Raw genomic sequence first — 21,370 nt, forward strand, 5'->3', positions numbered from 1 at the left:
ATCTGACTTGCAGTCATAGCAATTCCACAGGTGCATAGAGCAAGTTCATACTGGATTTATTTTGCTTTCCCTTCTGGCTTGTGCCTGATTTGCCTATGCAGACTGTCCACTAATGGCTGAAACTGGTGATTCAGTGTGTTTATACAACCTAACATCAGAAGATGTGTCCATATGGATGCAGTGAAGATCGCTGAGATAGCCCAGAAAACTTGTTGAGTATCAGAAGCACGATTGCMTGAGTCTAGGAAAATGCCATGCTAATGTGGATAAAAAAGCCCAAGATAATTGCTCATATATGTTACTACCCTGCCCTGTGTAAATCAGCCCTAAAGTTGTTGTTCTGGAGTCTCGTATCTGCCCTCATTTTATTTCAACAGACTTCAACCCCCCAGCATGTAACACAGGGCATATTTGAACAATTTTGCTGTTCCTGAACCGACATAGAAAAAATAACAGTGTTTGTCCTGATAAACCATATCTTAATTGGCTTTGAGGAGGATAATTTCTCAAAAAAAAAAAGCTGAATTCTGTCATTAAAGGAAAAAAAAAATTGTTAATGGAAACTGGAAGGAGTTTTTATTTTGTTCCAGCAGAGTTTTTAATTTTGCAGGCAAAAATAGGAGCAATTTTTCATCTGTCAATAACATTCTGCCTGAATCTGGAAGTAACGGCCTTCTGCATCATCTTGTTTACTGCTTTTGGTTGAAAAATGTTACAAATTCAGTATCAGATTAGACAGACACATTTGTTTATCAAACCTATGAGGCTGATGGRATACCAGTTTTCCAAGCAATTTATAAATAGCAATATTTTAGGCTGGGGTAGAGGCGTGAATGGGGAAGCTTCAGAGGGAGAGAGTGTGTAGAGCTGTGACCCAGAGCTGCATTCATGCATGAAATGAGATCTTGTACAGTGGACGTTCTTATTTTGGCTAATGTAGCCGCAGGCAGAGAATTCTCTTGCTGCATTCTTGAAAGAGTTTTTCTTTTCCTTTCTCTTTAACCTTGTACATTAATTATCACTTTGCCTTTTCMGAATGGTAAATTGGTCAATTTATAGACAGGAAAGTGCATATTCATGTACTTCTGAAACAGTGAATACATGTTTTTTTCTGCTAGCATCACTCTACCCAGAGTCCTTTCCTACCCTGGTTGTTTTGCTCAAGAATTTGTGCACCTTCTAAATGTTTGTAGATTGTGCATTTGGGGATTTTTTTCTCCATTTAATTTTTTTTCTCATATATTCTTTACTTTTAGTTTATTAATAGCTTTGTTTTCTCTAGTGGGGTTATGGGGAGATTCATCAGTGCATGCAGATGCTCAATGAAAATTAATGGGAGCAAAAGGTACATTTAAATTGCCAGCTAAAAWTTAGAAATTTGCTACTCTTAGAAATTGTATAACTTTTATGTAAAAGCAAGGGAAAAACAAATGTCTTGGTACAAAGCCTCTGCAAGAGGGCAGTAAAATCAGTCAGTAATATCTGCTACTGCCAGGAATTGTCAGGTTAGTTGAGTGTTAGGGCAGTGAACTGGGCAACTTCTCATAGGAAAATCTGAATMGATGTCGATTAAAATCCACTCAAGAATTAATTCTTGCTTCACTATGTTTGCTATTTAAAATACATAAACCAAAGAACAGTTTAGAAAACAAAATGCCTCTGTATTACTCTTAGTATTACAAGAACCTTCAGATGCAAAATTGAGAGTCCTGTCCAAGCTTAGCAGAATACAAGTTACATTTGGGTTTCAAAACAAGTTACATGGGTTTTTCAACCCCAAGCTAGTTTTCAGTACTCTGGAAATCKTTTGTCATCCTCTGAGGAGGTAAATGAAGGATGAAAAGAATTTGTAGGTAATGTGCCACGACAGTAATGCCTGAGCTACATTGTGTGGTTCTGGATTTTGGTGCCTGCTGGTGGCATGATGTTTGGAATGTGCTCCTGGATTGTTCTTTTGAAAGGGGGGAAAAAACAAGAAGGAAAAAAAATTAGTTTGTTCATTGGCAACAGACAGTAAAATAGATAAGTCACTGCCAAATCTTTGAAACTCTGGAGGGAACAAAACCCTTTGGTTTTCTATGTCAGTACAGTGGTACTAATGTTGCCAGTTGCTCTGAAGCTCTGCAAAAAGACATCTRATTTATTCTTTGAAGCAGCTGGGGTTTGTGTCGTCGTTTGTAGAGCTTGCATTTCCTGACAGCAGACTCCACTTGCCTCCTTTGGTTATGGTAACTGCTTCACATTGTAAGTGAAGTTCTYCACTCTGCTGTTTTGATAGATGTTTACTAGGGATGCCTGTTAAATAGGTAATCATTTCTTATATGACAAAATCGGGATTATCACCTGTCTAAAGTAATCTGTACTCACTGTTACCACTGTATTTCAACAAAATGTTTAATTTGAATTCCAGAAAAGCATGCAGCACCTCATCTAATTCTCTTGTTCATCCTCTTGAGTTATATATTCTGGGTATTTTTAAAAAATAAAGGTAGTCACCATGCAAATTACTGAGATACAAAAATGAATCTTGTAGCTGTCTGTATTTTAGGCCRGGGGGTAATGATTAGTGCTGCTTAGAAGTGCCAACAATTTATATTTTTCTGAAATTAAATCTTGTTTAAAAACTGAGTTTTTATTTGCAAAAAACTCTTACAGATTTCAGATCTCTTTTGCTGAATTTAAACTGAACTTCAGAAAGAATTTCCATTTTATTTTTCACTCCTTTGTTAGAACATGAAGATTTTAATGGGAAAAATTATGATCTTTACCCACAACTAGCTCCAAGGAAGGTGTTAGTTACAGTATGCAGAAATATCCACTTTGCACTGTATATCTTCTTTACTTAAGGTAGATCTGGTCACAGTGACAGCCTTGACAGCTGTTGTAATTGTTCTAAGGAAGGTGTGGAGGAAAATCTCCAATGTCACCAGACAGACAAGAAGAAAGGAACCCACAAGAGGGAAGAAGATTAAAGAAATCTGATCACTGACTTGAAGAACCTCAGTTTTTAATTTTGATCTCTTTTTCTGCTATAAAATCCATCCAATTATTAGTTTAGTTTGTGAGTAGATACCTCCTCAGGGGTGGATTTTGGCATAATATTCCTGCTGTATTATAAATACTGACATCACGCTAATCTATGCAAATCACTGCTCAATCAATCTGAGCATCTGTGGTTGATTAAACAAAACACGTAGGTGTGAAAGCATTTGCATCTCACAGGCTCTGCTGGATCTGGCAAGGGCTGAGGGGAGTGCAAAGGCACGGAGCGAGATTTGTCACTGCGATGCCTGCCTGGCAATTTGGAGTTCTAATTGCGACGGGCGCAGCGATACCTGCGTGGGCTGGGGCTCTGGAAGGAGTGGAGATTGGAGAAGCTGAGCTTCAGCCCAGCTGCTTGAAGATGTGAGTCCAGCTCAGACTCAGACCTGTCTCTGGGGCTGCAGTGGAGTTAAAGCTCGGATCTGTGGGGCTGCAGCTTGTGGGGCTGTGCTGTGGTCACATCTGTAGCCATCCCTGCAGATCCCAAGCTGCCGGGGGTAGCTGGCCACCAGAGAAGGCTTAGGATGGCCGAGCTCCTGCAGCTGGTGGATGCTGGGGTGGGCAGCACTTGGAGAGGACCTCAGGGTGGTGAATGGGAAGTGCCCTCTGTAAGAGGTGGTCTGTAAGAGGCAGCAGGCACAGGGCAGCAGCACTCTGCCATTCCCTCAGGCTTTCCTGTAGTTCACAAGTGCACGCTGTTACCATTGCTTCTCCCAGCTTTGCTTAGTCTCTCCTCCTGTCCCTTCTGTGTCTGGGCCTGACCACAGGGAACAGGGGTAATGAATGATAGAGGAAATAACTTGTGTTGGGTGAGGAGAGGAGGGAAGTGGACTTGGTAATAACTGATCAGACATAATYGTAGTTTGGCTTTTGTTCACTACGCTGTGGTAACACTGCTCATACAAGGATGAGGAGAACCAAATTGTTCTGTCTCAGTGAATCTCTTTGTGAACTAAGYCAGTGGCACTAACAGTTGAGCAACAGAGAGCCCCTGGGTCACTGCCTGGGAGGTCCTCAGTGTCCGCTCTGCTGGGCGGGGAGCTTCCAGGACAGCAGCTCCCACGGGAGGGTGATAATCAGCTGGGTTGGGATTTGCTGCCCACCCACTGCCTCTTAGTGGAAGCGCTTCTGTCTGCATGATGAGAATCAGTGAGGAATAATTCACAGTACTCTKTTGACTCTGAAGTGAAGAAATGTTCCTTAAAGTAAATACACAACTTAATTAAACTGAGAAAAACAGTTATTTAAAGGGACACTACCCTGTGAAACTGCTGATTTCCCAACGCTGAGTCACAGAGATCTAAGGTAGCCGAGTCACAGCACATCTTCACATCAGGAGAGACTTCAACTCTATGCAATAAAAGGCTAGTTAATTGAGTTTTACAGGTTTTGAGTTTGTCAGACTGAAGAAGTGTTGAGAGTGAGGAATGAACTGTTTTTGGTCCCCCAAGGAACGCTGGGGTTGTGCAGTGGGGCTGGGAGAGAGAGAGAGAGAGAGATCTGGTGATCCCCAGAACAGTGATGCTCACCTGCATGTGGTGTGCTGCTTTCTGATCATTTAGTGCTTTCATAAGAAATTTGTTTTCAAAACTAAAAGTCTGTTTGAGCTACAGTTCCCTTTAAAATAAAAACTCGTATTTTTCTTGTTCTTTTTTTTCTCCCCCAGTAAGAGTAGGTAAGTTGTGTGATTGCATGCAGAACTTCAATCCTCTGTCTTAACCTGCAGTGGCAATGTGAAATTTTAGTGTCAAAATCAGGTATTGTACAAGAAGTGCAAGTAAATCACATATTGTACAAGATCTGAAATAACCATAYTTAAAATGGGTTTTTGGCTCTGAACTCTGCACTTCGGGCAGGAAGGATGTGCATTCCTGTCCTCTTGACTTTCTGTGGATGATGATCTTGAAGTTGCTTATGCAGAAGYGTTGTTAACTTTTAGATTTTGATATTGTCTCATGGTGTATGTTTCTTTTCTATTGGAAAGCCTGTCTGCTAGCATCCTGGGATTTCAAGAAGATTTCAGCTCTTGAGTTTGAAGARTGTATTCCTAACATTCCTGAAAAATGCTTAGAAGCTGTAAATGCTCAGAAATTAGAAGGCAATAAAATGTTGAAGTCCATTATTTGTTAAAAGAAGTGTCTGTTTTARTGCCAAATGTGAAATTTTATGGCATCTGACTCACATTCTTGAGTATTTGTTGTTGGCAGTACTTCAGTGGGTAGAACATATGGACACTGCTACTATGAGCTCGCCCAGCTTTAGTGTCTCGGCAGCAAATACCTTTTGTGTCTTTGGTCTTCGGGTCAGGTGGAACTACTGCCTTCTTTGCTGTAACAGGCAGAGTGCCAGCTGGGCTGATGGCTCGGTAGTGTGGACACTCGCACAATGCACAGAGAGGTGAGATCTCAMGCAGGCTGTTCAAAAGCTAGCCACTCACAACAATTTTAACACTGTTCAAGCCGATGCTGATATAGGATATATTCGGCTTTTCACTTCCCTCTCCTAATTCTTATGAACATTCAGATCTCACTAGTTCATCACTTCTTTTTTTTTTTAACAGCTATATGGCCAGACATTTTCTTTGGCTAAATGCAGAATAATTAARGTCTGTCCATCATTTATTTAACTTCAGTTTTATTGTTCCTTAAGTAAATTTCTTCAGTTCCTTGTGGTGGCAGCTACCGAATGTCCTGGGCCATTGTACAACTGTGAAGTTGCCAGTGAGAATAAATGGGCCAGTGTGTCCACAGCTGGCTGGTTTATGTTCCTGCTACAGGGTCACTTGTAGTCTTCTTTCCTTGATCTTCTTATTCTCCTGAGACTATCACTCAGTCTTTCRTAGATGGTTTATAAGAACCCAGAATCACATCTGATACGAACAGTCTGGGGGGATGATGGAAGTTTCATGTTGGCAGTCAAAGCACATCTTCCATGTATGTAGTAAACAATGGCATTTTGTTTAATCGTGTTTTTCTGTATTATTAATCCATTACTTAACAGGTCTTTCACACAGAGGAGATGGCTTTTTGTCCTTCTCATCCTTGCATAACAAGCTCTGCCTTAATTTGCAAAAATGACACAGGCGAAAATGTCATGATGTGCCTTCCTGATGCCTCTCCCAACACCTCTCCTGAATCTTACTGACAGATATATAGTGTAAGCTCTGCTTCTTCATTTAGTATGGATCATGTTGGCAGAGAGATCAAAGAGGAGGAATTTTGGGAGATGCCAAACAATTTTTAACTGGCTTCTTACGAAAGCCAAGGGTGTTATTTATTATCTATGCATAAGAGTAAAATACTTYTTGTTCCACCTTTTATCAGCTCCTTCAATCCTCCTGTGTTATGGCAGAAAATTTTTGAGTTACAGGAAACCATGAACCATGTGAACCATGTTTTTGAATATGTTTATATATATATATATATATTATTAAACATTACTGTTTTTCTTTTCCTTCATTGATCAAATACTGCATTATCCCATCCTAGTCCCTCTGCCAAAAACCTTTATAGTGGTTCCCACTGGTGACAACCAACTTGATCAATTCCTCATTGCTGCTGAACTCTACTGACACTTAAAGCACTTAAGGCACTTAAAACAACACAACTTTTTACTTTTTTCTTGTTTGTTGTTTTGTTTTTTTGTTTTTTTGTTTTTTTTTTARTTTTATTTTATGGCCTGTCTCAAATGACATTTGCCTTGCTTTGCACAGGATAATTTTTAGAATCCTATTTGGATTAGAATTTTTGGCTAGCTTCTAGAAATATGTTAAGATATGCAAAATTGTATTTTCTGTTGGCAGTCCTGCTGCATCTGTTTGAGCACAGGTTGGTCCATGTAAGACCAATGGATCAGGATGGGCAAATATTGGTCAAACAATGCCCAGACAAAAGTCGAGGATGCCCAAGTGTTTTCAACAAAGAGATCAACTTTGTTATYTTTTGTTCTTGTTTGTCTTCTACCAGAAAACAAATTTTCAGTGGCTATGAGTATTGGCTGTGCTTTTTTTCTTTTTTTTGTTTTTGTCTATCTGTGTTTTGAGTCAAAGGSAAACAGAACTTGGGACATGAACTCCTACCAATTCCTGATGTCTAATAGATATTCTTCTGCCCCAGATTTGCTTTAAGAGTTATTAAGATGCCAGATTCTCTCAGAACTCCAGTAAAAGATGGTATTTTAACTTGTATAGCAGAGGTATTCTTGTGACCTCAGCCAAATCTGTATGTTACTTTCAGTGCATTCTTGTAGTAGAGTTCAACATGTCATTGATTTAGGCTGTGTTATTTTCCAGAGAGCAAAATGCCATTTGTTATTGCCAGGAAGCATTGAAAAAACATGTGGGGTATAGAAGGTATTTTATATAAAACAGTTTATATAGAAACTGCTTATGTGTAGTTTCCCTGTCCTTTATTAGTCCTCTTTTCCTTTTTTTCCCTTGCTCTGTGTTTATTTTCTAAGCTAAACCAGATTTTGTGTTTTATTTGCCGAAGTAACTGAGGAATATTGATTCTTGTCTATGTTGGCAAGACAGCTCAACCTCTTGGAAATATCACTGAAGTAAGAAAYTAAATCCAAGCAGTTAGATTTTTACTCTCTTCATCCTCCACTGAGTGCTTTCAAAGCCCAGACTTTTTATATAAGCAGCTGAGGGGAGGCAGAGTCGCTGCTGAGTGCATTGTTGTTCCCCTGTAGCTTCCAGATGGTGAGGAAAGTCCCGGGAAAAATGTAGGACCAGCATGTTCTGTCAAAGTCAAGCTTGTGTCTAGACAGGGAAGCTTACGTAAGGCAGCAGGAGAGGAAGGGGGCCTTGTGTAACTGCTGTCCCTGGCAAATCGACACTCGCTGTGGTGCCTCTCGTGCTCTGGCCCACAGAGGCTGACAGCAAAATGCACTTTGGTGCTTTTTTTCCTTAGCTTGCTCTGACTTGCAGCTCGAGGTCATTCTCTTGCTTTGGTGTTTTTTTTTCCAGTGCATGTCTATCTTCCAGTTAWTATGATCTTACTAAAGGCTTTACTCTTCCCACTTAAGTTGAACCACTTTTCCAAAGAACCCATATACACCTGCACAGCTAATTTAAAACAGATATAGCAAGTTACCAATTTTAAATGGCCTTGAGAGGTTGTTGATGGCATTTGGCAAACAATGTAGACAATATGCAAATCACCAGAGGCGGCACAGAGTCTTGTTCATAAAGATAAATTCTGCTGTAAGGTGCTTTCTAGTTTGACTTTGAAAAAGTATGATAGTGTAAYATTAAGCTCACAGTATTATGTTAAATGCTTCAGTCAGTGTACCTCAGTACTTTACAGGGACCTCTGGCACCCCTCTAGCACTCAACTTACCCTGCACCTACATTTTGTTTTGATTTTCCTCTGGCTAAATGCAGATTGCTGCCAATGAGTGCTTTCTGGTTTACTCACCCTCTCATAACAATTCTTTTTTGATTTTGGTGCTRTTGTTAAAGGTGCTCTGTGTGTTTATTTCTGCTATAAAAATGTGAATACCAGGAGGAAATGTTTTTTCCTTTTGGTTTGGATACAACCTCTTCAGCACTCCTTGTTCTGGCTTAACTTGGTTTCTTGGGTGTTGCCCTTAGCTTTGCTCTTATCTGTGCATAAATTTTTCTCAGTGTAGTTTGTTGGTGTTTTGTCCTCCGGCAAACTAATTTCTTGGAGGCAGGGTTGAAACCCAAGAGCTCAGCTCCTTCTRTTCACCGAGGTCGGAATTACAGCCACCTTGCAGTGAGGACACAGTCACCTGAGGGTCAGTGATCCTGCAGAGCCTTCCCACCACTTTGACTCTCTGCTTTGAATGCCCAGAAGCATAGACAGGTGTCTTCTGAAAAAGCTTCTTTGGGAAGGCYGACTTATGGAGACACAGGCAGTTCTGGGATGTTTGTGGTTGTGAGTAGTGTGAGACAGAAAGTAATGACTGCAGTTTGGTTGGTCAGTGGTGCTGTCTGCACCTGGGGGAGTCATTCAGCAGTGTTTGAATCTGGTTTCCAAACCCTGAAGTAGGTCTGAGTGATGGTTTGCCCTTAGATAATCTGACTTTTTTTTTTCTTTCCTCTTTGCATGTAGCTTCAGTCCCTCTGTTATTTTCCCTACTGGAGCACATCATGTAGTTAATATCTGTGTAACTTCCATTTTGAAAACTTAAATAGTTTTGTGGCCTTTCTGACACTTGGCTTTTTTTCCTAGACAGACTAGATATTTAGTTCCACTGCCTTTTATTACAGACTCAAGGAAAATATGAGAAAAATTCCTTTCTGAAGCTCTGGAGGAAAAGAAAATCAGTACTTTTTTCCTTGTGAAAAGCAATTTGTACCATGGTTCAGTTTTATGAAACCAGGTTGACTTTTTTTTGGCTCCACTCTAAGAGCAGAAGCCTGGCTAAATTATTTTTATGCTCTCAGSTAGAGCAATTAATGCTGTGATGTTGAATACTTCACTCCAAAGTGATGTTCTTTCCATGTTATTGAAGAATTATTTCTTAAAGCTGTAAGATGATATTTAAATAGCCTTTATTTCGGTCTTTTTTCTCTCCTTTTTTTTTTTCTTTCTCCATTACCCTCGTGAAATAGTTCACAGTTTTTGAAACTTCCTTTAAAATAATGTTGCAGACATGTCTGTGAAGAGTGAAAATACTGGCTTGGTTAGAGGGGGATGCTAACAGTGCCAAGACTTCACCATCACTTCAGGTGAAGTTACCCTGTCGAGGTATTTACTGCCCTTGTGAGGAAATCAGCTGGAGAAGGACAATTGTGCTTTTTCACATATATGTTCTGGGAATGAGAGCATGCAATTTGGAAAAGAGAACGTTAACCTATCTTAATGTCTCTAAGCTTCAGCTCASTACTCAAAAGCATTTGTGTAGAGCAGAGCTGCTCCCTTTGCCACCTCRGCTGGGGAAATTATGGTTATGTTACATGCCCATATATTTCTRTCCTGCACTGAGGTCTGAGAGCAAATTAACTGTGAAAGGTTATGCCAGTGTTTCCTGCTCTGGTAATACCCCGCTCCTTTGGGAGGACTAGAGGGCTCTGCCAGCCGTAGGGAAGGGAAGTAATAGTGATGACTTGGTGTATTGTCTCTAATTAAATTAATGTGTATTCAGAGACTGATGTATGCACTGAGTCAGGTCRGTGACTCTTATGCACAGTTAGCAGTTTAGTTTGGAGAGGGGCAGGGGGCTGCTAGGAATAGCCCTGCCTTAAGCAGAGAGGAATGTAAGGAACATACTACTTCATGCCCTTTTTTATTTTGGTGGGCTTGCTTTTTGGGTGGTGCCCTTGYTCCTTTGATCACGTCCTCGAGCACCTTCCCCTTGTGCACGCCTTTCTGCCCCACTGCCTTCTAAATTGTTCCTGTGACAGCAGATACCCAGACTGAAAATGTTTGCCATAATTCGTAAGTCAAAGTACTTTCGATCCCAGAATAGAGGAGTCTGCATGCAGACTTCATTACCCAGTATTCATAACATAAACAAGCCTGCAATTATGTCATAGCAACAAGCGCTGTGCTTACATGAAAGTTTGATTCAGGTCTCCAAGAGTGGAAGACCTTTGCATCCAAAATATCACAGCGACCTACTTCTCTGAAAGAGTGCCCTACATAATTTCAGAAATTAGATATGACACCAATATAGTAGGCCATATGGTGCTTTTTGCTGGTGTAAGGTGAGCAGTGGGATATTCTTGGGGCCACACAAATGTCTGTCCACTGACTAGGTGAAGTCAGCTCATTATTAGCTAGTGTGAGGTGTGACGTTTGTTTTCCTGATGTTGTGAGGCAACAAACTTAAACTGCCAATTGTTTTAAAATGGCATTTGCTAATAATACGGGCATGATCCTAAAAAGTTTTAACCTTTACTTTTTTTTTTTTTTTACCAGTACTGTCTGTGTTCAATTGCTGCTGAGAACCTGAGAGGCTGCACCTAAAATTATTTAGACAACTCAGAACCTACCTCTCCATAATTCATAGAGCAAGCATTTCCCAGGGGCAGTTAGACGTGTTTAACTGATGTGATCCTGAGCTGCCAGAGCRGGATTATTTATTTTTCTGGTGGTGCTTCCCCAGACTGGCTGTAGAAGTTGTTAGATGTGTGTGATGTGTGCTGCTGGTGTCCCACCTACCACCGGGGATGCAGCAGGTGATGGTGACAGTGTGGGCCATTCCTGAGGGCATGGGAAGGGACAGTGAGAGGAGCTGGCAGAAGACAAGCTGCAAACTCTTCTCCTACCTGTGAATTTCAGTTGTCAACACATTGGGATGGCAGAGGAGGTTTCAGGACAGAATGGTGCCTTATTCAGATATTGGGAGGTTTTGTGACCTGGACTTCTTGAGCATCTGGTCCGTGCTGGATGATTTTGTCTATTAAGTAACTTATTGAATTGCTGTGAAGTAATATCTCTTCCTGGCATGGCAACCACTTGTTATATATTTATTTACCTGCATGGCTCATTGTAGAAATTGTTTGCAAGTGCAAAATAAAAAAAAAATACCAATGTCATTTCAGCCCTTTCTCCATAGTTTTTGCACATTTTTCCTCTTACTTTGGTGATTTTTTTTTCTCTTTATTTTAAAAAATAATACCTTGGAGCTTGTGCAAAGTGAGCTTTTCTGCAGTGCTCTCTCTGACAGCAAAGTTGYTTTTCTGAGGACTGCCCACATTTTAGCTGTCTGCTGCATAGCTTTTCTGTGTAATAACTCTTGTGCCAGGCTGTCGACCTCGGCTGAAATACCCATCTAACAGAGTTCCTGCTGAGAACCAACGCTGCTTTGGRTACACTGAGGCAGTTCAGGTGATGCCCCTCGGCCTGTGGAAAGGACAAGGCTTTAAAAAGCAAAACACAATTTATGGGTTATAAAGTGTGCAGTGGGGGTATCTGGAGTTTCTCCCAGAGAGGGCTTTGCAGGCAGGGCAGACTCCTTCTTGGTGCTCCCCTGCTGCCAGCCAGCGCAGGCACTGCAGGTGGTTATCRCTCCAGACACGCTGGCATCCCTTCCAGCTCCGTGTGTGTGTTTATTAGGTGGCATCCATGGGGATAATCTCATTTTGGCTTTTGACCATAAGGTAAATGTTGGGTGACCTTGGGGCGGCGTGTGCTGTCAGCCACTCGATACCGGCGCTGATAGCGTTCCTGGCAGAGGCCCCGAGGTGGGAGCCCTCATTGTCTGGGGGCCGCTGTGTTTGCTGACAGACAGGAGTGTCTTTGCCTGCTGCCAGCACAGGAGGCACCTGCTGGTCGGAAACTTCTTTTATCACAATGTTTAATTTGCTGTCTCACAGCTTTTGGAAAGGGAAGCCTTTCATCTCTCGAGTTTGGAAAGGAGCGATATGATTATATTAAGCAGATGATGCCTATCTGCAGCTGAAAGGGGGCTTGTTTGGTTTGGGTTTGGTGGGTTTTTTTAAGATGGCAGCTACAGTAAAGTGCAGTGCAAGCAGCTGAGCTGCAGACATGAGATGAGTCAGATCTGGATAATTGCACTCCTGTAGAGAGTTCCTGGGCTGTCCTTAAGGTTCCCTCTCTAGAGATGTCTGGTCTTGCTCCTTGCTTCTCTCTGGACCAGCGAGAGAGGCTGCATAACTTGGGTGTAGCTGTCCTGAAAAGCAGTGTAGACTGGTTTGGGTTGGTTTTTTGGTTTTGAGGCAAAGCTGCTCTTTCTCCTTGTGCTTGAAACCAGCATAAACCCTGTGGGGCAAGCAGCACCTGAGATGTTCCTGCTGCAGTGTTCAGCCAGGATCTGTGCTGGTGGTGATTGCCAGCGGATGTCTGCTCTGCATAAAACTTTAGCTCCTGCACTGATCTGATGTCGRTTTTTATTATATTTTATAGGAGCTTGTGCCATTTTGGAACTATTGTGGTCCTCTTAGACTTGTATCTGCTTGTTACGTCATAAAATACATTCCCTGAAATGAGTGCCRGAACACTGAATTCTCCTTGAAGGATGTTTTAGGGGTGGGCACATAATTTGAGCTGATAACCATTGATGGTTGTGATGATTAAAATCTCCCTGAAGGTTTGAATCTGTCTTATTGGTTATACTGGGCAGTRTTTCTGGGTGGCGATACCAGTTCAAATGGCATTTGGACACAAATGATTCTTCTCTTAATGCTTTWTAAGCAGAGCTGTTTTAAAAAGCAGTGGTTATGTGAGTTGTTGGGTTTTGGTTTTGTTTTTCTTTGATAGGAGTGAGTTTGTTTTCCGAGTGCTYGGTATAGTGTCTGGAATTCAACCAGAATAGGAACATAATAAAAGTCATAATCGGTCAATGACTTTCAAGCAAAGAAGGAAAAACTGCYGAATATTGAATGTGGTGGATTTTCTTGGGGTTTTGACGTTCTTTTAACCTGAAACACCAACTTCTGTTRTCTGTTTCCCTTCTCTGATTCAGGAAGGGAGTACTTTGCCCTCTAGCACAAATATATATGCCCAAAGTCCCCCGGKACCTACAGGTTTTTTACCTATTCCATTTTTTCTTCGCTGTTGCCTGAGGAAATGAAGTGATTTGGCTGGCTCAACCATTCCTTGTTTTTAGTATTTCCACAGCTGCTGGCCAACTACTTCAGGTTTTTAAGGTTAATTTGACTTCACTCTTCAAGACAACTGGCAGGGATGTGGGAAGGGTGTGGGATGTGGCAAGCAAGTCTGCCAGCTTTCTTAAAGCTGCAATAACAAAACTCAGTATAATCTTGAAGGTCATATTGCAGCTTTTCCTTTTCTGTGGTCCAGGAAGGTTTGGGGGGCCTAAGGGAATGAAATGTCTCAGAGAGATTTGTATTAATTCATGAGAACGCTGTTTTGAAGAAATCCATTTTATTTTAAGGCTGCTCTGCATTTATGAGTTTGGTTAATACAGTGTCAGCATATGAATAATGTATGGATGTTGCACATTGTTTATAACCACCTGTGCACGTGGGTCTGTAAATAATAAAGGGAGAGAATAAAGGCAGAGAGGCTCTCTGATATGCAGTAGGAGAATGCAGTTCATTAAGAAGTCACTGGGGACAAGTAGCTTAGTGTTCCAAGGAGCCAAGGCAGTTGCATAGACACAGTGAGATTTATAATGAAGATTAAGTGGTTTAGTGTTAAATAAACCGAAATTAAGAGTTATACATGGTAGAAAAGAATGGATTTGGTGCTCTTTGCTTATGGAGAAGCCATTTTATCGACCTCACAGAATTCAGAACCTGAAGGGCTACATTAGATTGACTAGTTTGAGGATGTAAAAAACTTTGGAATTCCATGTACATGCTGTTCGTAATATCGACACCAAGGGTGTTATTTGGAATAAATTGTTGCATGGCACATTCAGAAAAGAAGTCAGAGCAGAGATCACATCAAAACTTTCATATGCCCTTCTGGTTAATCTGAGATATGGGCTTCAACCCACTAATTCACAGACCTYTAAAAAAGGCTACAAAAGTGTCATTAGACCACTGCAGGAAAATTCCTGTGCTGTTTCACATCTGGGGAGATGCTGCCAGCATAACCAGGTACTGCCATAACGCCCGTGAGATTAAGCACCAAAGTAGAATTGTCTGTGTTACTGTGGAATATCGTCCCATCCTACCCAGTAACTCTTGCTGTGGCATAGCACTTTGGAGGACTGCTTCAGTTTGCAGAAGAAAATAAAACTGGGATGCACAGCTGGGGGAATCTCCTGTCTGGTGGCCAAAGACCTGAACTGTGTCATTGYGGCCTTTTGCAGAACGGTGGGTGTTAGCAGCAGCTGAGTGTGGTACTATTAATTATCTGCCTTTGGTTTAATGCAGTAAGATATTGAATCAGGGGGATTCATGGGTTCAAGGAGCAGAACTGATCAGTGTAATTATTCAGCTTGACCTTCCCTGTTAGGAGTTAGGCATTTATTTTTTCCTGTAAGTTAGTTGAAAGCATATTTTTTAGAGAGAATACAGTCTGCAAGACTACGTGTGATGGCGAGTACCACCTGGCAACCTGTTCCAGATTTTAATTACCCACCCTACTAGAAAATTCGTTTGCAAGTCATGGTAATTTATTTATTCTAGATAATAAAGCCATTGGGGCTGTCTGTCCTTTTAGTAAGTGTTTTTACAGTGCCTAGTACAAAAGGATCTCTGGTGGGAGCCTTGGTGCCACCAGAATGCAGAAATAGCTTGTTAGCTGGGAAGAAGCTGACTGTGTTCTTCTTCACTTGGATAGTCCTAAAGAATATAAGATGAGGAAGTTAGGTTCCTCAGTGCAGTAATTTCTTTTTCTTCCCTTGTATTTCTCTTCCTTATCTTATAGGCTATATGATGATATTTTCAGCGAGGAATTGAGCATTGTTTTTCACTTCTGCTGTTTTCTGGGGCTGGCACTAAAAATGTTCCCCTTTTTCAATTTGTCAGCTGCATTGACAAATTACCCTTTGGCAAAGGATACAGCACGGTAATTTTGGAGTATAACTCTTCTATCAGTCTGGCTTCCTTTATTTCTGCCAAGGGTATTGCTGGGAAACTCGGAGAGATGGCTATGTGTTTTTATAAATATGCTAATAAGAATGTGGAATCTTGCAAAAAAAAAAAAGTGTTTTAGAATAAATTTCCTGGTCAGGCAAAGGAATAGTTAAAGTCTGGAGGAAGTATGCAGCATGACTGCATGTTTGTCTGATTTGGGGCTGCTGAAATATTATCTCATATAGGTTGGGACTGAAAAGGTGTTAGGCTTTTTGAATCAGCTGCCAGTGGCTCTAACAGGCTCTTGGAAAGCCAAGGATTAGTCAGATGGAGGAATGTCTTGGCCAAAACTCTCTTTTCTCTGGCTAAACCCACTCCCTTGGCAGTGATGCATTGTATTCTTATAAAAGCTGCTGTGGAAGCTTGAGGCCAATGCAAGATTTCGTTATGAGTATTGGATCCTCCTGGGACCAGTTAAAGTATGGAGAGCTCCTTTCTTCTCTGGAAAGTAACGATGAATATGGGCCATTTCTAGTACCTTCTGTTTCTTTTATGAACCTGCTTCTCCAGATTCCCCTTTTGTTTATCCAATCAGTACAAATGACTTCTTGACCGGGTTCCCAATTCTTGACAAGGTAAGTGGTTTTGTCTGTCATGCATTATAGCAGAGGACTGATGGCTCCAAACAATAGACATGTTGTTCACATCTCAAGATGTCGAGTGCAAGCGTCTTTCAGCTGTGATTACTGGCATGCTGTCTTTGGTTCCATCTGAGATCTCTTAATCTTTCCTGCAGTTGGGAGGACAGCTCACAACAAAACATTACCTAGCAACAAAAATGCCTCAGGTTGGTTCGGGGAAAGCAACAGAAGAGTTGTTATTAATCATGCTGAGATGATGCATTGTGGTTAAAAAAATTGGAAAGGAAAGGCCAGATTAAATATTGACATTTAGTATATTCCAACTGTGTTAGCTTTCACTTTGGCTGACATGAGAATGTATATTYGGTGAAAATGGGAAATGAAAACCCTTGTCTGTGTTCTCATGGATATCCCAAAGTGAAAAAAAAAGCCAAACAACAGTGATCTGATACTTGGGGATATTGCAGATGTAGCCTTCCAGATCTGTGAGACTGAAAAGACTTCCATTCTGGTCCTATGGGCTGCTGCAGTTTGAGTGTCAAAAATACAGAGTAGATTGTTGTAAGTGGAAACCATTTTATTTTAAAAAAAAACTTTGATGAGCTTGCTGTGTTAAAAAATGGGTTTAACAAACAGATATCATAGTAGTGAAAGACCTGAGGCTTTACAGCAGCCTACAGTGTTCTGTTTTTAAAGAGTAAATTTGGGTGCCTTTCCACCAGATGAAAGCCTGACTTTGCTTTAGCCATCTCAGCTCAATGGTGATAACTTCACAAGGCTGAGTTAGACCTTAACGCCACAGATCTCTGTGACCCTCACGTCACATGCCGAGTTCCACTGAAGATCCTAGAGCAGGGATGGTATCGTGAGCTCTTACAGAAAATGGCAGTATAAAACGTGAACAGTCTGTAACGTGATCGGAAATAATTGTGGTCAGGAATGAGGAAGGTACTGTTGTATGCGGAGGTATTTTGATGTTAAACCACGCTGTTCTGGAACACTTGGGGAACTTTCCACTTGGCGCTTTCCCTCAGAGGTGGTAATTTGGAACCGATCCGCGCACTGCGGCGTGGGTAGTGTGAGCAAACAGTGTCACGAGTGGGCACGGGTGGGTGGTTGAAATCATCATTCACATTTTTTCTTCATATGATCTTCTCTGAGCTGAAATGGTGCCAAACCATTCGGGCTGGTTCTGCCGAAGCCATGATTTTCCTGGCGGTAACTGGTCACCGTGTCCTTCCTTTGCTACRTCTGTTACCTGCAGGCAATGGGCAAGGGGACACACACAGATCTGTGGAAGGACAAGAGGAATTGGAGAAAGGGCTAGAATAATCTAGCATTCATTTCTAGGTATATTCATTCAACGTACAGCTGTCAACACCCCTGTGGAAATTGGATCTCCATGTTGATAAAAAATTACTGTTCCTTTTCTTACTGGTTTCAGAAAACAAATATTCATCAGCCTAATAAACAACTTGGGGTTTGCTACTTCTAGCGAATTAACTTGTTCACCTTCTGGCAAGAGCCTTGTTTTACTGCCTATGTGTGCAAACCAGAAGACTTTAAGCAGAATAAAAAGAATTATTCCCTGGAGACTTAAGATTGCTGGGGGATGATACAGGCTTGTGTAAAGTTGTGGAGTGATGCATACAATGTTCTTGTCAGGGTTTTTTTTAAGCTGTTGCTGTATTCTTGTAAGTAGTTGAAAAATGCCTCTCCCCTGGTAATGGCCATAGTTTGTAGGTAATGGCTTGTCAGAAACACTGATGGTTCATAAAGATTAGCCACGTGAAAATGTCTGCAATGCTTTTTCTTGCTTGTCTGCTACCCAGAGGGTACAATGGAGGAACACAAAAGAGGGGCTGGGAGTACATGGTGAGGGAGCAACCAAGGCATTTTTTAAAGAAGTAATAAATTGTAATTCTGAAAGTCCTGGAAATCCACATGGTAGAGACATATGAAGAAGCCTTCTCAAAATCAGAATATTGCTCCTGTTTCAGTCTCAGAGAAACCCCCTCACAAGTTTGTCATCAAGGATATGTGGTGATAGATCAGGTATGGTAGGGTTTTGAAGAAGGGTAGAAAACCAGTKTGCTTGCTTTTACAAAACCTCTGCATTAAACAAAACGTGTGGCTTTATGTGAAGGAAGTAATTAGGAAATACTTTGTGTTTGGTATTTAAAGTTGCCACAAAGTTAGTTAACAAATTAAGAAACAATTTGAATTTTTGTGCTATCATCACTGGARTTGAATGATGTCTTGATGCTCCGAAGGGCAACAGGCCAATCTCAATACAGSTTTTCTCATGGATCTCTGAGCTTTGATGTTGTCTGACCTGCTGGTGCAAAATTGCTCTTGAAGATGGACTGAGAAGCTAAACTGTACAGGAGTGTGAACTACATAGCAGGTGAGGTGTAAGCTTGTTGAGAAACACAGTTTAGAGCTAATTCAATCTTGTCAAAAATTTCTTCCACACTTGGTAAATAATTTTTAGGGATGTATTCCAGTATTTCAATTTTTAAGTTGTCAAAACATTTCATTTCAGGATTTTRTAAGTTTTAAATTTCACGTATTTTTTACAAGACAACATATGTTGGAAAAGATTTAAATAATAAACAATTTTTTGAAAGCTTTTTTTTTTGTTTGTGATTAATCAGTTCACTATCCTCAGCTGCCTGGTTTCTGTTTGAGTTGAAGGAATTTTTTGTAGTCGCATGGTTTTGATGCACTATTAGAACATGGGAAATAAGAAGCTTCTCAGGAAAGATCCATCCACCTGGTCTTCAGTGATTTTGATTCAGGAAAGCCATGTTMGAGGCTCTTTTATTTCCTCTCCTTTTATCTTCTTCCTGCATTGCTACTCTAACAGGTTGGGGGAGGAAGGAAGTTTGGCAGCCAGCAGGAATAAGAGTACTTGTCACCACTTGAGGGGGTTTGGGAGAATTTCTTCAGCAGATTGGAGGGAAGAGTGTAAAGTTCACATCAGCCTAGAAGTATGTGTGAGATTTGTTGAGTGACTTTGGTGGTAGATGCCCTTAGTACACCCKGTTGTCAAAATCCCCTTGATTCTGGTTTGCTTGGGGTTTTTTTTTTGTAAACTAATAGTAAGAGAAAGACTTCAAAAAATGCTTCCTCATTATATCTGCTTATCATAATCACTCTTGAGCACCTGAGGGCTACGTGCAAGTCGCACTGTAGAAAGCCCGCCCTGAGGTCCATAAAAAGGAAGGCACAACTGGTGCAAAATGTGGAGGGGAAAGTGAAGGGCAGAATCCCTGGCTTTTGCCTCCCCCGAGAAAGTAAAGGTAGCAACAGTGTGGTGGTGAACTATCCTATGGTTTTAAAATAATCTTTCTTTTCTAATTTTCCCGTTCTTTTATCTTGCTTCTCATATTGAATAAAAAGTAGAACAATTTCTTTTGGCATCGGCATATAAGCTGGTTTGGATTTTATGTCGTTTTTGGGACTATTTTGAACCTTTTTTCGTTGAGTCCGCTTTTTTCACAGTTTCCTCTGCTTTTCTGTACTTAAATTGGATCTAACAGGGAGGTTATAGGGAGTAAACTGACTCGGGTAAAAAAAAAAAAAGGAAGTACGTGGACTCGGGTAAACCGGGAGTAAAACTACTCGGGTAAACGGGGAGTAAACTGACTTGGGTAAACTTGAAAGTTTATTTTAATGTGTCCCCTCTTAAATCCATGCTGGTCTTTTTCTGCCAGGGCATGGCCTCAATTGAATATGCAATATGAAAACATATTCCTATCAGGAAAAGCAGTCTGCAGGGCACATCTGTTACCTTTGTCTTGTCTGCTCAAGTAGCTGAGGCTTGCTGGGCAAMGAGTCTTAGTCCCAGTAGCACCGAGCTACAGATTTCATTTTAGCCATGGTGAGGGTAGATGTTTTTCCTTTCAAGTTGGATTTCTGTGCCTGCTCATCCCTAATGCTGAAAATGGGCTTCTTTCTTCATGCTCTGGCTTGCTGTCAGCTTGGGAATAGTCACCACATTTTTGCCCAACAGAGTCATGTTCCTTTCTAGTTCTGACAAAGGTCCCTAGTTCATTCTCTGTCTCAAGTTTGTCARATATCTCTGGTATCCGGCACACGTGAGAGAAAAGAACACACCTGACTTTGGTCAGATGATTTACATAAGTTCCTCCATTTCAGTCCTCCATTTCGGTTCTCCTTGTTTGCCACAAAAACTTGTCTGGAAGAAACTGTGACACTTTGTGCCTCACTTCATGAAGATTTTACTCCTTCTTTACATAAAAYGTTCCTTTCATGCTTTTAAATCGCTGGTAGTGAAGAACCAGAAACAAATTTAAAACTTACGTGTGATGCCTGAGCAGAAGCTACCAAGAACTTGTTTGAAATACAGGTTTGAAGTACAAATATTTTGTATATAGTAAAAGTGAGTAAGTTTGTATTATATCTGCCCTAGATTGGCTGAACCTCACAGAAGCAAGTATGTTAGATTCATCAGGTAGGAGATGTGTTTTAAATTAAATCTGGTGCAGGGAGTGGTTGTGAAACCAAATGGAACAGCGTGGTTTGAGAAGAGAGCATGTCCTGGATGGAAGAGCTGAAGTGCTGTTTTCAGTGTGTAGAGGCTGATTACAAGTGGCAACAGATTTTGAACTAGAATACTCATCTGTATACAGGTATCAAGTGTAAATGAATGAAGTCAAACATATCCTCTCCCTGTCTGATGTTATATAATTTAAAATACGTGCTGACATTYAAGAGGTGAAAGGTGGGACAATGGAAAAATGTACCTTTAATGCAAGAGATTTGCTAGCAGTTTTCAAAAGAGTTTGGTAACTTCTGATACTGAGAAGATTGTTTTAAACACAGTAAACTTCTGAACAGAAGAAAATACCGCTGTCACAGTCTCTCCAGACTGGAACAAGTTTGCATGGAACTGTCTTGGAGTGTGGTAGCTTTGAAACAATGATCATACCCATTGTGCCGAGAAACCTGATTTGATTGATATGGAGAGTATTTCAGTGTTTAAAATCTACTCTCCTGCAGAGACCTCATGAAAAAGGAGGAAAACACCCATTTGTATTTATATTTGAGGCTTTTACAATTGAATAAAGGCAATATTAAGACTTTGAATATTTTTATATTTGCCAAAAACAAATTTTTTCCCTTGTCTCTGCTTCTGAGCAAATATGAGCCTACAACAAGCACTGTTGTATCCTCAGGATATTGTTTTCAAATAGACTGTAGAGCTCAAAAGCAAATGATCTAGAAACGGAAA

General features: G+C 40.9%; 1 protein-coding gene across 4 annotated transcripts in view; it reads left to right on the plus strand.

Annotated features, from left to right (window-relative positions):
* LDLRAD4 (low density lipoprotein receptor class A domain containing 4) overlaps positions 1 to 21,370 on the plus strand; it is a 228,239-nt gene that overhangs the window by 115,584 nt on the left and 91,285 nt on the right. The gene's annotated exons all lie outside the window — the stretch shown is intronic.

The sequence above is a fragment of the Malurus melanocephalus genome, unplaced genomic scaffold, assembly GCF_030028575.1.
Source record: "Malurus melanocephalus ecotype Western Australia unplaced genomic scaffold, MMel_1.1 scaffold_99, whole genome shotgun sequence".
Taxonomy (NCBI): domain Eukaryota; kingdom Metazoa; phylum Chordata; class Aves; order Passeriformes; family Maluridae; genus Malurus; species Malurus melanocephalus.